Raw genomic sequence first — 13,695 nt, forward strand, 5'->3', positions numbered from 1 at the left:
AGGAATAATCGAATGTCTAAAGGAGCATAATGGCTGTTGTTTGAGGGTTACAGGCTTTGCTTTAGAGGAATATTACCTACTACAGCACTTTCACTAATACACTGCAGTTCTTGTGTAGCTGTAAAACAGGGTTTATTTCACATCATCTTTAACATATGGGGTAAAAAAGAGACTTTATGAATGTCATATGGATTTTCATGCATTATTGTAATGTGTGGGGATAACAAGATTTATATTTAATCCTGTGAAAGTAGTCTTGGGTTTTAGCTGTATGTATGCTCGGGACTACGGCTAGGTTCAGAATAGCATAATTCCAAACAATTTTACTACTTCTGCACTCTACAGAATGTATATTGTGCACATGAATATAATAGGGAAAAATGTTTTGTGTATGACAGAAGAAAGAAAACATGGTTTGGAAGCAGATGAGGAATGCGTATTACAGGTTATTGAGATAGATCAGTACAAATGTACACATATTAATTCATGCAATTGTCTAATCAGCCAATCATATGGCAGCAATGCAATACATAAAATGAAGCAGACATGAGTCAGGAGCTCCAGTTAATGTTAACATCATCCATCGGAATGGGGAAAAATGTGATCTCAGTGATTTCAACCATGGGATGATTGTTGGTGCCAGGCAGGCTGGTTTGAGTATTTCTGTAACTGATGATCTCCTGGGATATTCACGCGTAACAACGCCAGAAAGGCATTTTTTATGTGAGAGGTCGACGGAGAATGGCCAGACTGGTTCGAGCAGACAGAAAGGCTATGGTAACTCAGATAACCACTCTGTACAATTGTAGTGAGCAGAATAGCATCTCAGAATGCACAACATGTTGAACCTTGAGGCAGATGGGCTACAACAGCAGAAGACCACGTCGGGTTCCACTTCTGACAACCAAGAACAGAAAACTGAGACTGCAGTTGGCACAAGTTCACCAAAACTGGACAATTAAAGATAGGAAAAACAAAGCCTGGTCTTAATTATCTCTAAAATTAAGGGAAAATAATAGGTTGATTTTATAATTACTATTATTATTTTGCTATAAATGCAGTAGTATGGTCTGAGACCCTACAGAGAAATAAGGTGAAGGCAATCTCAACCGAAAATGAGAATTAACTAAGACATGTCTACTTCATTACTTTCATCCAGTATGACAACACTCAAGAGAGCACTGACTTTCTAAAAGTGGTAGTACTTAACAAATCATATAGCATTGGTTCTGCAGTGTTAATGAAGGTCATGGCACTCATTCTACTGACTTCTGTAGCACAGCACCAGCGTTAGTTTAGCCATGTTTTCATGTTGAGGAAGTAAATACACTCACCTAAAGGATTATTAGGAACACCTGTTCAATTTCTGATTAATGCAATTATCTAATCAACCAATCACATGGCAGTTGCTTCAACGCATTTATGGGTGTGGTCCTGGTCAAGACAATCTCCTGAACTCCAAACTGAATGTCAGAATGGGAAAGAAAGGTGATTTAAGCAATTTTGAGCGTGGCATGGTTGTTGGTGCCAGACGGGCCGGTCTGAGTATTTCACAATCTGCTCAGTTACTGGGATTTTCACGCACAACCATTTCTAGGGTTTACAAAGAATGGTGTGAAAAGGAAAAACATCCAGTATGCGGCAGTCCTGTGGGCTGAAAATGCCTTGTTGATGCTAGAGGTCAGAGGAGAATGGGCCGACTGATTCAAGCTGATAGAAGAGCAACTTTGCCTGAAATAACCACTCGTTACAACCGAGGTATGCAGCAAAGCATTTGTGAAGCCACAACACGCACAACCTTGAGGCGGATGGGCTACAACAGCAGAAGACCCCACCGGGTACCACTCATCTCCACTACAAATAGGAAAAAGAGGCTACAATTTGCAAGAGCTCACCAAAATTGGACAGTTGAAGACTGGAAAAATTTTGCCTGGTCTGATGAGTCTTGATTTCTGTTGAGACATTCAGATGGTAGAGTCAGAATTTGGGGTAAACAGAATGAAAACATGGATCCATCATGCCTTGTTACCACTGTGCAGGCTGATGGTGGTGGTGTAATGGTGTGGGGGATGTTTTCTTGGCACACTTTAGGCCCCTTAGTGCCAATTGGACATCGTTTAAATGCCACGGCCTACCTGAGCATTGTTTCTGACCATGTCAATCCCTTTATGGCCACCATGTACCCATCCTCTGATGGCTACTTCCAGCAGGATAATGCACCATGTCACAAAGCTCGAATCATTTCAAATTGGTTTCTTGAACATGACAATGAGTTCACAGTACTAAAATGGCCCCCACAGTCACCAGATCTCAACCCAAGAGAGCATTTTGGGATGTGGTGGAACGGGAGCTTCGTGCCCTGGATGTGCATCCCACAAATCTCCATCAACTGCAAGATGCTGTCCTATCAATATGGGCCAACATTTCTAAAGAATGCTTTCAGCACCTTGTTGAATCAATGCCACGTAGAATTAAGGCAGTTCTGAAGGCGAAAGGGAGTCAAACACAGAATTAGTATGGTGTTCCAAATAATCCTTTAGGTGAGTGTATGTGGCCATGGCACACAATTTGTCTCTCAACACAGCAAATCTGCATTAAAATCTCTGGGGATATTTTTAACTGTTATCATATTCACTTATCTGCTGCAATTTTAAGACATTTGAAGATATTCTCCCTCTCACTAAATTATGATGGACAAGGATGTGTCACATTTGGCTTTCAAGGTATTAACTCTTGTTTTCTTGAACTTATTTTCACATGACTGTTCAGCTTGTTGGAATTATCTCAAGGGTCAAAATGTGTTCATTTATATTTTATTGTTCAGATTTTTTGTTTGCCCAGAGGACAGAATCACCAAATCAGATTACAGTTTTTTTCAATCGCTAACAAGCGCTTACCCATACTTCAGATACTTGTTCTAAACTCTTAGCACAGACTCACACCTACAAAACACAATTGGCCAAATGGATAATTTTCTTCTCAAAAACACATTTTGTTAAATATATACCAACTCTTCATTTCAAAATAGAACACATATTTCTTTGCACACACTAACTTTACCAAAACACTTGAAATCTGACTCAAAATGAAATTATTCTGTCAAAGAATACCACTTGTTTTCACTTCACAAGGTACATGCAGTCAATCAATGTTGTTATTGCTTGCGAATGATGGAAAGTCACATTGTCCCAGGTAATTACACAGGTCCTCATGTTTTCACCTTTGAGAAAGGCAAGGATGCGCTCTGTATTATAGGGTCCAACCTGACATATGTGAAGGAGTAATCCTGCATTTGCAATTGCTGCACACATGGTAATGTTTGCCCCTCTCTGTCCTGGCACATCAACTGTGGCCCTTTTTCCAATTACATTTCATCCACGTCGACGCCTTTTGGCCAGATTGAATCCTGCCTCATCTATGTATATTAATTCATGAGGGGCCTGGTTGGCCTCCAATTCCATAACTCTCTGAAACAAAGTTAATGTAAATCATGTCATTACTGTATACCATACTGTACTGTAACCTATTACTGTGTAGGCTGCCTACTTGCAAAGTGCAAAGCTTATAGAACTGGACATTAAATTGAATATACACTATACCTGGACATATTGTCGTCTTAGCTCCTTGACTCTCTCACTATTCCTCTCATAGGGAACAGCTGCTTCATCCGCACTCTGTGTTTGGACAATGTCTGCGTAATGGTTGTGAGGCTGATGCTATCAATATTGTCAAATATACCATGGTCTTCCACAATTCTAGTTTGAATTTCATGAAGTTTTATTGCATTATTTGCAACAACCATTTCTACAATGGCAAGCTCTTGATCATTATTGAGGAGCTTTCCTCTTCCCCCAGAGGGTGGAAGATATTGCATTCTTTAGAGGGACAAAAAATTCAACATACGCATTACTGTATGACCTTATTGACATGTCAAGTGAGAATAGAAACAATCCATGTAAAATGCAATACTTACCTGTTGGTTTGTTGAAAGATGCGTATAATGGAGGCAACCGTTGACCGCCTCAAATTGGGCTGCACTCTTTCACCAGCCTCTCTTATTGAAAGACCGTGGTTGATTACATGGTCAATGATAGTGGCACGAATTTCATCACTGACTACTGTTCTTGCAGCCCTTGGAATGCCACTACCACGCATTCTTACACCTCTACCTTGCCCTCTCCTTGGGCCTGCTCTTCTCCCTGGCCCTGCTCCTCTCACTGCTCCTGCACCTCTCACTGCATCTCTCACTGCTCCTGCACCTCTCACTGCATCTCTCACTGCATCTCTCACTGCTCCTGCATCTCTCACTGCTCCTGCACCTCTCACTGCATCTCTCACTGCTCCTGCACCTCTCACTGCATCTCTCACTGCTCCTGCATCTCTCACTGCTCCTGCACCTCTCACTGCATCTCTCACTGCTCCTGCACCTCTCACTGCATCTCTCACGGCTCCTACTCCTCTCACTGCATCTCTCACTGCTCCTGCACCTCTCACTGCATCTCTCACTGCTCCTGCTCCTCTCACTGCATCTCTCACTGCTCCTGCACCTCTCACTGCATATCTCACTGCTCCTGCACCTCTCACTGCATCTCTCACTGCATCTCTCACTGTTCCTGCTCCTCTCACTGCATCTCTCACTGCTCCTGCTCCTCTCACTGCATCTCTCACTGCATCTCTCACTGCTCCTGCATCTCTCACTGCTCCTGCACCTCTCACTGCATCTCTCACTGCTCCTGCACCTCTCACTGCATCTCTCACTGCATCTCTCACTGCTCCTGCATCTCTCACTGCTCCTGCACCTCTCACTGCATCTCTCACTGCTCCTGCACCTCTCACTGCATCTCTCACTGCTCCTGCTCCTCTCACTGCATCTCTCACTGCTCCTGCACCTCTCACTGCATATCTCACTGCTCCTGCACCTCTCACTGCATCTCTCACTGCTCCTGCTCCTCTCACTGCATCTCTCACTGCATCTCTCACTGCTCCTGCTCCTCTCACTGCATCTCTCACTGCATCTCTCACTGCTCCTGCATCTCTCACTGCATCTCTCACTGCTCCTGCTCCTCTCACTGCATCTCTCACTGCATCTCTCACTGCTCCTGCATCTCTCACTGCATCTCTCACTGCTCCTCTCACTGCTCCTGCACCTCTCACTGCATCTCTCACTGGGCCTGCTCTTCTCCCTGGGCCCCTTGCTTTTACTCTTCCTCTTCCAGACATTACAGTGTTTGTCTTTTTCTGTTTTGGTTTCCAAAAACATCACTCCTCAAAGTTCTCCTTTTACTGTATAAGTGTCAATGTAATAGAAAAAAATAACCCCTGCCACTGAGTCTAAGCCAGACTGGAATCAGCTGTGGTTGGCCCAATTTACCCAACATAAATCAGCTGTGTGTCAGTTATTCAATTGTTTGTTTATTATCAGCTGAAATATATTGTTTTTGAACTGATATCATTGCAGAAGCAGAGGTTTTTATACTGTATCTAAGGTTTGGAATATTGTTTTTGCTATTGTGGGATGGTGTGTGTTAACATTTGTAAATACTACAAAAACAATCCATAATTTTGTTGAGAGGTATAACTTGTCTGTTACAGTTTTTCTCGATTGCTAAGACACATTTCTTGAAAGCTGCTCTCCTTTTCTCTAAACTGTGAACACAAAACCCAATTTTCAAGCTACATTCACAAAACCTCAGACTCTTCTTGCAAAACCAAACTTTCACCTCAAAACAGTTCAATCTGTGCTCAAAACTGAACTGTGTTGTCAAATCTTGCCCGGAGTCAATCAAAATTAAATACACTACTGAACAGTCACTAAACACTACGTAGAAAAATAGAAAACACAATGCTCAGGACATGAAGCTGGAGAAATAAATGTTTATTGTTCACTGTAGGCTAAATGCATGTTGCAAAACAAAAAAAACCTGTGCATTTAGCACTTGTACAAAAAGACAAAACAGAAATCTTGTGCAATTACACGTAGCACTTGTAAAAACAAACAGAAATCGTATGCGTTTGCCACTTGTGTACAGTAAGCCCATGTAAAAATAAAGTACAAAAATATACAAATAAGTGCATTACTCAGCCACAGCATCATGTCTCCGTACTGGGTCAGGCCACAGGACTTCATCCACATCGCAGGCCACATTTTGTCTGGCCAGGCAACGGGGAAAAACACCATGGCATGCCGTATCCAGGCTTGGCATGCCTCCACACCTATGTCACCACAGGCAAGTCCCACGGCTTGCAGGAGATTTACCCTGGTGTAAGTTTGGCGTTCATATACCTTCCACCGCTATGAGGAGAAGAATTCCTCAATGGGGTTTAGGAAAGGGGAGTACGGTGGAAGGCAAAGATTGATAAAACCTTGGTTCATATTGAACCACTCTCTAACCTTGAGGGCTCTGTGAAAACTCACATTGTCCCAAACAACAACATAGATGGGATGCTCATCCTGCTGCCCTAACAGAGCATCTCGCATGTGATTGAGGGAAATGAGGAGCTGGTGAGTGTTGTAGGGCCCCAGGTTGGCATGATGGTGGACAGCCCCATGATTGCTGATGGCAGCACATAATGTGACATTGCCACCATGCTGCCCAGGAACACCAACAATGGCCTGATGGCCAATCACATTACGGCCTCTCCTTCTCCTTTTGGTGAGATTAAACCCAGCTTCATCCATGTAGATGTATTCATGGGGTCTTTCCATTGCATCCAGTTGAAAAACCCTCGGTAGAAATAGATATAGTTTTGTAAGTGATACGGAAAGTGATTTAGGCCACTACAGTAAATCACTACTTAGAGTAATCAACATTGAATGTGTCTGGCTATATGCCAACCTGTACATACTGGAATCTTTGCTCTTTGACTCTGTCTGAGTTGCAATCAAAGGGCACTCTCTATAGCTGTTTCATGCGCAGTCTGTTGTGCTTGAGGACACGATCAACAGTAGAGAGGCTGACACTGTTGATACCCTCAAAATTTACATGGTCCTCAATGATCTTCTGCTGAATTTCACTCAGTTTAATGGCATTGTTCTCACGTACCATATCAACAATTAGGGTCTCTTAGTGTGGGGAGAACATACCTGTCCTCCCACCCCCATGTGGCAGTCTTTCAATTCTACAAAAAGAGAACATGGAATTACAAAGAATATACATGGAATACTAGGCCTACAAACAGTTAGACCAACCCTCCATTACAATACTACAGTACATTGGTACAGTGATGTACTGAAACATATATTTACTTACAGTATACTGTGTTAAAGTATACAGTATGTCATACAGTAATTGCTGTCAACATTTACATACTGTACTATAATGTCAAAAAAAGGTAATTACCTGTTCTCTTCTCTAAATCTTCAGATTATGGTGGACACAGTGAATCTACTGATGTTTGGTTGTACCCTTTGTCCAGCCTCCCTCAACTTCATACCATGGACAAGAACATGGTCAATCACAGTAGCTCTGATTTCATCAGATATTACTGTTCTTTGTCTTCGCTGACCACCTCGACCACCTCGACCTCCTCTCACACGAACTCTTCCTCTCAGATTTCTATCCATTGTAGGGCCTCACAAACCAGTGCTCTCTGAACTGGCTTACTGTATATGTTCCCTCACATCATTAGCCAAAAGTGTGCTCAATTTTGAGTTGTTGTGTTCAAGTGGTGACAACTGTGCTTTAATTGTGTTTGACTTTTGTCACCTATGCTCACCATTATGCAGCACGGGTGCATCACAATGAAAATGTGTTGGCAAGTTGTGTCTAAACAGGTGAAAAGTGCTTATGGTTTTGCCAAAAGAGTGATTGATTCAATCAGTGGGTTCAGGCAACTGAGCATTTGGTTCAGACAATAGAGTTTAGTGTTTTAGCAATTGAGAAAAACTGTAAGAAAATGTAAGCATTGTGGAAATGTGTTCACTGACTGCATATTGTGTGAAAACGACATGAAATGTGTGAATGGTATAGCCACAAAAGACCGATGCTGTGCTAATTGTGTTTAGAGTTTTGAAAATGTGACAACTGGTTGGACAAACGCTTGTTAGTGACTGAAAAAAACTGTAATAAGTAATGATTCGAGAATTGTGCAAATATAAAATAAGAGTGATATAGTCCTGCTACTGATACAACAGCATACTAAGTAACATTATTTGTTAATATTTAACTTAACTTTTTATTGTGTAATGCAAAACAAATAATAATAATAATAAAAAAAAAAAAACATTTTATTTTTAAATGTTTGCTTTCATCAAAATATTGGTCAATTTGCATGTCCCCTTTCATCATCATAACATTTTAAGTTCGCATCACAGTGATTATTTTATATATATATATATATATATATATATTCAGACATTTTAAATGCCAAAAATATACCAAAAATGCTACTGTGAATAATGTTGTTAAGAGCAATTATATGTTAGCTAAGGTTGTTATTGGAGGTGGCTGTGGCTCAGGTGGTAGAGCAGGTCTGCCACTAATCGATTCGTGGTTCGATTCCCGGCCCACATGACTCCACATGCCGAATTGTCCTTGGGCAAGACACTGAACCCCAAGTTGCTCCCAATGGCAGGGTAGCGCCTTGCATGGCAGCTCTGCCATCATCGGTGTATGAATGTGTGTGTGAATGGTGAATGAGTCACAGTGTAAAGCACTTTGAATACCGTTAAAGTTAAAAAGGCGCTATATAAGTGCAGACCATTTACCATTTATTAGCTATTTCTGTACTGACACTCAACCCCATTATATTCAACCTCAAACATTTTTGAATGTGACAAGATTGTACAACTGACACTGTTGTATGAGAATAATCCTTATAGCTTTTTCTATGGTACTTTTTTAAAATGCATTTAAACATGCATAAACACAGAAATGCTTTGTTTACAACCTGGTCTCATAGTATCACGTTACTATACCTACATTTTTGCTAACGTATCACTGCAGTTTTCTGGTTAAATAAACACTAGAGGCACTACAACATCAGTTACTTTTATCCCCAAATCACCTGTTAAACTGCAGATAATCCGTGCATAATCACTCACTTTTCACCCTGTTCCTCACACAACGATATCTTATGACAGCAAAACATTTTTACTATAGCCCATGTCTTTTAGTGCAATACATTTTAACATTTGCATTACATTTGCTTGTAAACTAAATTTACAAGCTTGTTCAAGGTTAAAGACATTGCATTGTAGCTCAACTGATAGAGTGTTTAACTGGAAATGTATGAGTCGTGAAGAGCACGCGAGTCAACACGTGAGCCCAAAGTGACATACCAAATGACCTAATTGCTTCAGCAATTGTGTTTTTTTATTACGCACTTCCCTTAATGAAACTATCGCTAAGGTTTAGGTTTAAGGTTTAGGGTAGAGAGGTTTCGTTTATTTTAAACCATTAAACCATTAACCTTAAAAACATCAACTGGGAGAAAATGTAACTCTCTTTTAGTGCAACACAGTGGACTTTTCACCTCAGAACTGCCACAATGTTACCAAGTTATATAATTGAGCAAAACTGTCATGCAATCAGGCTGATGGTTTATGACCTTACAAAGAGGTGCACAGGTAGAATTATCTCATAGTGTCATGATCATATTGATGTAACAGTTCATTTCTTCTGTTGTCATTTAGCTTTATAAGATCTGTCTAAACAAAAATAGTTTACGACTTCCTAATATAATAATATATAATATGTTTTTCTAGCTAGGGCTAGGTAAACACATCGATTTTCCAAATAAATGGTAATCTTCATTCGAACAATCCTGATATCGAATCTTAAAATCCCAAGATTGATCTTATATTTTTTGCGGCACCCTTTACAATATGAGTATATCACTCCCATATGTGACCTAGTTTAGCTCTAAATTACCAAATTTTTTAGTATTTAGCCACTGGATGGTAAATGTTTAGATTACACTCACCAGTGATTAAGGTATTATAGTGGCAAAGAAGTTCAGCAATGAGATTCTTTCATTAGCTGCAAAAGGAAGCATGCTAGTGCATGCCAGGGTCAATTGCATTGCCACCGTCACTTCCAGGTCTGCATCGTGCCACCTCGGGGCCAATGGCCTTTGGCCCACTTTTACCCTTGGCCATGATAGAGGTTTGGGAAAAATAAAAAAATATTGCGGGTGCAGTACAAATCTGTTAAAATGCACAATGGACAAAGTGGTACCCAAAGTGGTACCTTTCCATGGTTCGAGATCATAGATGGTGTGCTGAGACATCATCTCGCTGTTATTGGAGAGACCACCATGGCAGTTGCAGTCGGTGACTTGTCAATGCTAACTCATATTGCTAGCTAGCTAATGTTTACAAATGATATAAACTGAATATTGTAGATAATTAGACAACATGATACCTCATCTTGAGCTTCCTTCTTGCTTATGAAATGAGTGGGATGTGTGACGTCTGTTAATCACAACTAAATCAAATGTTAACATTGGTTTTAGAAACCTTTGTTTTATTGAAAAATATTTATACATACTTTCAATTAGAGTCGATTGTATTTATAATAGCCTACATTATATTAATAATATGTTTAATACCATCATATTTGTTTAAAATAGTTAATGCATTTACCTAATTTAACATTGTAAAAGTTTCATTCATTCTTTCTAAAGAATGTTCGTAAGCATTGTACACACACACAGCACAGCACACACACAACACATAAGAAAATGAGTGAAACTACATGAATGTTACCTTGTAACATCGACTGTTTAACTTATATTTCATGTTTTTTGAGCTTTGATAATATTTCAAATGAAACAAACAAAGAATGCAAACAATACATCTATTACTTTTATACTTATATTATTAAGTTATACAGTACATTGATATTGTATCCATGTCTGTAAAAATTAGCATAAAATGTTTGTCACTTGCCAATTCTTAAGAATGTGGATGAAACCACCCTGCTTTATCAGACAGGTGATGGGCATTAGTTTTTGGATAAACACAAGATTTGATTGTTGCCTATCCTTTCCTCAGAGGCTGGCAGATAGTATTGGCAGCAGCATCATTTCATTCTCTGCCGATAGAAATTGAAAATCATCTCCTGAAACGAATGATGAATCATCTGCTGTCTTGTTGAGAATGCAGCTGAGTGCTGAGATGCATGAGCTAAATTTCTGAAATTCTCTTTCACCTATTTTATCTTTTCTCTCTCCTGCCCTCCCCATAGTGCTCACCATCTCATTTCTTGTCTCTCTCGCTCTCTCTCTCTCATATACACTCGAACACATACAGTATGTATGGATATATAGCTGACTTCTGAGTCTCCTGTGATAAGTTTACTGCATAAGTCAGTTAATAATTTCTTAAACTTTGGTTATTTCAATTGCCATTTTGTACTTGCCATTTTGTAAGATTAGCATTTTATAGTTTAGAGTTTTTAGTTATTTTGCATTTATGTATTAACTTGTATATGCAATGTACTTGTATGTATAAACTTGAACAGTAGAAATAAAAATGATTGGGAGAAATAAAAATAGATATAAATGGATAAAAAAAAAAACATATTCTCTGGATGGCATAGATCAGATAATTTTAATTAAGAGAAATTTTAAAATGTAGATATGAAAATATGTTTGGGATTTTTTTTAACTCTAATCTCAAATATCTTACAATAAAAAGTAACAAGTTTATAAAAACTGAAACTGCACACTCAAAACTGAAATTATTGACAGTTCAAAGTTGAATATATTAAGCACTTAAGTATGTTAAATGGTTTGCGCTGAATTAATTAAATTGATTCTTAGTGGTTTTGATCAACCAGAACAACCCTAACCAGAATGTTTGAGTGCTAATTTGCAAACACTGTAATGAGAGACTGAGAGAGGTGCAGCTAGAGCCATTAAGAACCAGAACATTCATCTCTTGTGTAAGGTGCTTACAGTGCTTAAAATCTGAAACTACTAACAATACCATATTTATGTGGTCCAGAGAAGATTTTCTACCCAAGTTGTCATTTATTTGTTTTATTGTAATATTACTATTATTAATATTTTTTTTTTTATCAATGAAATATCAATTTCTGTAATCAAGTGCCATTTATTGCTCTACAGAAAGGTACTCAAGTCACTATTAGTGTGAGTACACATAAAACTCTAAACTAAATAAAACAATAATCTATGTTTCACAATTATACTATGTATAATGAAAAAATTAATAACAAAAGCTATTAAGAACTATGTAAGGGATAATGTACAGTCGGCTGGTCGTTATTGCAAAATAAACCTTATAGGGTTATCAGAAGATCGATTCAAAATGTAGGTGTGTGTGGGGGGGCTACCTACCAAATAAACAAGTAATATGTTTATGCCTATATATTTAAACCAACAAAATAAATAAATAAATGAACATGAAAAATGTATTTGCATTGAAACTGTTATATGAAAAGGAAGAAATCGAAGAGTTTCTCTAAATAACTGAATTCCACCTCCGGTTTGCGTTGGAGTTCTGTTGATGTTTTTTGCTAAAAATATTTTGACTGCTCATTATCCCACTTTTTACAAGACTACTTGACAAATAAATGAGTACATGGCCATTGATTTAGTTAAAATTGTTCCATTAGATTACTTTTAGAGATCGCAAGCGATACAAAAAGTAGAAAAGATGACTCAAAATCACTTTTGGGAGTATCAGATTACACATTTTTTGTTACTGTAATCTAACTGAGCAGAAAACCAAATACCTTTCTAGAAAATCAATTAGTAATGTGATTACTTTTTAGATGATGTAATCATTAAAGTAATCTGATTACATTTTATAGAATTAATCAGTTATTTGTAGTGGATAATTTACCAAACACTGCAAATAATACCGGGATGATTGACCTGATAACACATCCCCAGATGTGCGGATGTAATTCAGAATTATCAGAATAATTTACCAATCAGAATCAAGTATTCCAGAAAGCCATGTAATAATTCAAAATAAATGTCCAAAACGTTTATGGGACATTCCGAAACCACAAAAGCTTGTTAGGGCTCAGCAGTACTTTTGAACCTCTTCAAAGCCGAGGCCCTTAAGATTTTAGATTTGTGAAGTTTTGTTATTTCCTTTGTTGTGAAATATATTTTTCAGGCTTTGCTAAGAGTATAAAAGTTAATATCCTGTACTAATAATTTTAAATCATTGTAGGCAACCTCTTTGACATACCAGTGAATAGATTTCATTACATATTTGGTAACTCATTGTTTTTTATTGTTTTAATTATATCCTTTATGTGGGTAAATAAATGTCTTTGTTTAGCTTGATGGATTAAATGCTTTCTGACTGCAGTGGTTTTAACACTGTCCATACTCATATATCCAAATTAACAAGGTTAGGTGTCTATATGATTCTACTTTACAATGTGATTCATAATGAGATTTGTTTTAAAAGGTTACCCGCTGATGCTAGAGAGTAAAATGTTTGGACTTGATATGATTTTTTTTTTTCCCCCACTTTGTTATTTTTAATTATATTTTCATTAATTTTAAGTGTTATTTGAAATTATAAATATATTTGGATTAGTTTGTTCATGTTTCAATAAATGAATATTTTTTTCAAAATTAAAATCGACCTGTAGAAGTGTGTTCCGATACAATCACTGTTAATACGATCCATGATTTGCGTGTTTGTAGATGAAAATGATTAATAATACTTGCATTCTTTATCATTTAAAGGAGCATACATCCAAATTC

Source organism: Xyrauchen texanus, chromosome 15, assembly GCF_025860055.1.
Source record: "Xyrauchen texanus isolate HMW12.3.18 chromosome 15, RBS_HiC_50CHRs, whole genome shotgun sequence".
NCBI lineage: Eukaryota > Metazoa > Chordata > Actinopteri > Cypriniformes > Catostomidae > Xyrauchen > Xyrauchen texanus.